This window comes from Eptesicus fuscus, chromosome 2, assembly GCF_027574615.1.
Source record: "Eptesicus fuscus isolate TK198812 chromosome 2, DD_ASM_mEF_20220401, whole genome shotgun sequence".
Taxonomy (NCBI): domain Eukaryota; kingdom Metazoa; phylum Chordata; class Mammalia; order Chiroptera; family Vespertilionidae; genus Eptesicus; species Eptesicus fuscus.
The window spans coordinates 117528860-117533810 of record NC_072474.1 but is presented as its reverse complement, the minus strand read 5'-3'; positions in this window follow the sequence as shown (position 1 = coordinate 117533810).

Sequence of the window (4951 nt, the reverse complement as noted above, 5' to 3'; positions counted from 1 at the left end):
CCTATTAAATTTTAAATGGATTTGAATACAGTTTGGTTGCTGGATGTGATGATTCTCAGTGAAATCTTCAGTGTGCAGGAATGCTGAAAGCTGTCGTATTCAGAGAATCCTTCTCTCTCTAACGATTTCCTGTAAGAACCTAAGACTCTCTGTCCTCCGTCAGACTAATGGTTTTTCCAGTCTGGCATGCTGACGCTGATTGTGGACGTCAGGGCGTCACTGTGGGAGGACCTGGTGACCCTTTTGCTATCACCTTAAGAAGTTAGGGGTCCTTACACTATCTTTAAATTTTTGGATTCTTTTTGCTTTTTGCTTTTCCATTTGAGTGTTTTCTGCTTCTTTGTATTTCAAATCTTTGACTTGATTCTTGCGATCCGCTAGTCTGCTGTTAGATCTCTGTATAATATTTTTTATTTCAGTCAGTGTATGCTTAATTTCTAGTTGGTCCTTTTTGATATCCTTAAGAGTCTCGCTAAATTGATAGGCCTTCTCTAAAAAATTCTTGAAAAACCTCATAACCATGGTTTTGAACTCTATATCCAGTCATTTGCTTTCCTCCATTTCTTTCATTTGTGACCTGTTTCTCTGTCTCTGCATTTTGGCTGCTTCCCTGAGTTGATAGAGTGGCTTTGTGTGCTAGGTGTCCTATAGGGCCCAGTGGCTCAGCCTCCCCACTTACCTGAGGTGGACACTCTTGGTGGAGCCCTTTGTGGGCTGTGTGCACAGTGTTGTTGTAGTTAAGCCTTGATTGTTGTTGGTATCACTGGGAGGAATTGACCTCCGGGCCAATTGGCTGTGGGAATCAGCTGTGTCTACGCTGGGAGAACTTCTGTACTGGAGACACCCTTATGAGACAGGACTTGTAAAAGCCTCCTTGCTCAGCTTGGATGGGGCGGAGTCTCAGGGCAGAGCAGACAGCATTGGTTAACCCATCAGCCCTGCCCTAAGAAGCCCCTGGGTCTTAGTGTCCTGCGGCAATCGCTACAAGTACCTCTGAGAGAAAGCCGCCAGCGAATTTCACCTGCTGCCAGACAGTCCAGTTTCTCCCCATATGAGTCTGGGTCCCCAGGGTCTAGCCTGGAACTGGAGTTCAGCCCAGTCGGAAGCTTTTGTCTCCCTCGCAATTAAGAAAGGCAGCCTCGCTCTCAATTGCCCGCCCTCTCCACAAATGTGCATGTGCATCTCAGTACCTCTGCCTCCTGCAGCTCCACTGAGTCTCAGTGTGCTTTTCTCTTTCCTTCTAGTTGTAGACTTTACACTCAGCCAGCCTTCCTGTGGTTCTGGATGATGTCCGTTTTGTCTTTTAGTTGTAGTTTTGAAATTGTTGTGCGAGGCAGCAGTTTAGGTGTTTATCAGTGTTGCCATCTTGGTTTCTCCCAGCTCTGTGGCGTTGAAGTAGATGAGGCTGCTGGGTCTTCTCCTGTGCGTGCTTATAGCCCCCAAAAGTGAGGGTCTTAGGGGTGAGAAAGGGGTCATGGATGGGAGGTGACTAAAAGGACTGATGCGCCTTGTGCCCAGGTATCCTGTCCCACATGAAGCTGTAGCATTCGGGACCAAGACTGGTGAAGCCCTCGCAGACCCTCTCCCCCACCTGCACTCTCCCTGGATTCTCTTTAATGAGTGATGCTATGCACTAGACCCACCAGGTTCCAGGGATAGGGGCTGCAGTGGGTTGGAGTTATGTGGGCTGGTGGAAGTACAAAGTATAAAGCGACACTGAAATCCTGCCTCAGCATCACCAGGGACACCTCCAGGAGCCAAGTTTCCTTAACACTGAGCAGCCTGAGAGCCAGGCCAGGGCAGTGTATTGCTGGAAGCTAAAGCAAACAGCAGTTAGCATCAAAAAGAGACATTGGAAGGCCAATGGACTTTGATATTCAGCAGGGCTGAATATCACCCCAAGTGTTGCTCCTGCTGTGATTGCAATGGCTTGAGATATGTCCTGACCTGATAATCCTTGCATTGTTTACCAAACTTTAGCTTTGATCTGCCTGCATGCATTGCTAAAGGGAAAACGTGTATTCAAAGAGAATAAAATGAGATGGGACCTGGTCTCAGTGTTCCTCTTCACAAAAGAAGTTCCACCTAGCCCCCAACGCCTTCTAAATTCATATTTTTGCATTGTGTGTATATTGTGTCGTAGGCCCTCCTATAAGTCATTCTGAAGCTGCCACTAAAGGTCGAGGCAGTGTATAACTGGGAGAGACACAGTGATGGGAATTCAGTGTGAACCCAGACACACACCTCCCTGAGGGAGACAGGAGGCCAGGGCTGCAAGGGGCACTTAATTTACCAGGAGATGTTCCAGGCGAGAAGGGTGCGCTCAGGACCAGCAGAGGGATCAGGACCAGCAGGGGGATCAGGACCAGCAGGGGGATCAGGACCAGCAGGAGGCTCAGGACCAGCAGGGGGCTCAGGACCAGCAGGGGGCTCAGGACCAGCAGGGGGATCAGGACCAGCAAATGGAGGCTCAGGACCAGCAGGGGGATCAGGACCAGCAGGGGGATCAGGACCAGCAGAGGGATCAGGACCAGCAGGGGGATCAGGACCAGCAGGGGGATCAGGACCAGCAGGGGGCTCAGGACCAGCAGGGGGATCAGGACCAGCAGGGGGATCAGGACCAGCAGGAGGATCAGGACCAGCAGGGGGCTCAGGACCAGCAGGGGGCTCAGGACCAGCAGGGGGATCAGGACCAGCAAATGGAGGCTCAGGATGAGCAGGGGGATCAGGACCAACAGGGGGATCAGGACCAGCAAATGGAGGCTCAGGACCAGCAGAGGGATCAGGACCAGCAGGGGGCTCAGGACCAGCAGGGGGATCAGGACCAGCAAATGGAGGCTCAGGACCAACAGGGGGATCAGGACCAGCAGGGGGATCAGGACCAGCAAATGGAGGCTCAGGACCAGCAGAGGGATCAGGACCAGCAGGGGGCTCAGGACCAGCAGGGGGATCAGGACCAGCAGGGGGATCAGGACCAGCAGGGGGATCAGGACCAGCAGGGGGTTCAGGACCAGCAGGGGGATCAGGACCAGCAGGGGGATCAGGACCAACAGAGGGCTCAGGACCAGCAGGGGGATCAGGACCAGCAGGGGGATCAGGACCAACAGAGGGATCAGGACCAGCAGGGGGATCAGGACCAGCAGGGGGATCAGGACCAGCAGGGGGATCAGGACCAGCAGGGGGATCAGGACCAGCAGGGGGATCAGGACCAGCAGGAGGCTCAGGACCAGCAGGGGGATCAGGACCAACAGAGGGATCAGGACCAACAGAGGGATCAGGACCAGCAGGGGGATCAGGACCAGCAGGGGGATCAGGACCAGCAGGGGGTTCAGGACCAGCAGGGGGATCAGGACCAGCAGGAGGATCAGGACCAGCAAATGGAGGCTCAGGACCAGCAGGGGGATCAGGACCAGCAGGGGGTTCAGGACCAGCAGAGGGATCAGGACCAGCAAATGGAGGATCAGGACCAGCAGGGGGATCAGGACCAGCAGGGGGATCAGGACCAGCAGGGAGATCAGGACCAGCAGGGGGCTCAGGACCTATCCAGCACAGACCCAGGAGCCCCTGTGGACTTGGTGGGGAAGAAAGTTTGTACCTCCTGGGCCCAGGGGTTTCCTCTCAAGGCTCAGCCAACCCCATGGACACTTGCATCTTCGTGGCTCTTGTTTCTCATGGCCTCACTGCAGACACAAATGAGGGAGAGACACTGCCCGTTGGCTGATGAGGTAGCACCAGACCTGGCGACCTTTCTTCACCATATTGCATGTGTCCTTTGTCTTTCTTGTCAAAGACCATCCACAGTGCTCTCATCTTCCTGTGTTTGGTGAATTTCCCAACAACAGGGACCCCAGCACAGCCCAGGCAGCTCTGTGCTGAGCTCCGGACTTGTCCCCCTCATGCCCACCTGTGCCCACTTCTCTCCTGCCTCCTGTCAGGCCCACCTGCTCCACAGGGTTAGGATCATCCCCTGGGACCTGTACCCTCGGGTGTGTGTCCATCCGACCACGACTTCTTTTTGGCAAATCCGTGCCCTTTTCTTCGACATCCAGCCTCCATCAGCAGCCTGAGTAAAGCCCTGGTTCCCTCCCAGCATTGGGCTCCAGTGGGACTCGCCAGTAGGAGGTCCTCTACGTATTGGAAGACGACACGTCCTAAGTCCCGTCCCGGGAACCTGGCCAAGTCAGAGGCTAGTGCCCTGCTGAACAAGGTTGGTGAATTTCTGAATCCCTGAGGCAGTCTATCCAGGTGAGTTGTTCCTTTGTGCCTGTGGCGGGGCTTCCCATTGGAAGGCGCACAGAGGCTGGCTACTGGGCACTAGTTGGAGGCAGAAGAAGGCGTCCTTCAGGGCCAGGCATGTGAACCATTCTGCCTCGGAAGGATGAGTCCTAGCAGAGTGTATGGGTTAGGCAGCGCCCAGTGCAGTGGTAACGGCTTCCTTAATGGTCCTTCAGTCTTGTGCTGGGCGGGAGTCATTTGTCCCAGGCTTCACTGCGGGCAGCAGGGGGGTGTTCTACGGAGACTGACATCGCTTTAGAAGCCCCCACTTGAGTAGTCAGTCCAGGTGAATCTGGATCCCCAGATGCGCTTCCCGCACACCCTATACTGGCATATCTTGACAGGCTGAGCTCCAGGCTTCAGACCAATCGGTATCGGGGCGTGGTTTTTGGCCAGACCAGAGGGAAGGGGGGTTTCTTCTGCCCAGACTAATGGAAACTCAGTCTCTAGTTCTGGGGCCACTGTTGGCTTAAGGAATGGGGAGGTATACAGCCTCATATTCTTCTTCCTGTGGTGCCAGCAGAGACAGGATCATGGGAGGGACTTCCTTATGTAGGCCAGTCGTGCCGATCCATCCAGAGTAAAGGCTATCTCTGCACCCATCTCTGCCAGCAGGTCCCTGCCCAGCAGCGGGACCGGGCAGTCTGGTAGATACAGGAGCTCATGGACTACCTGG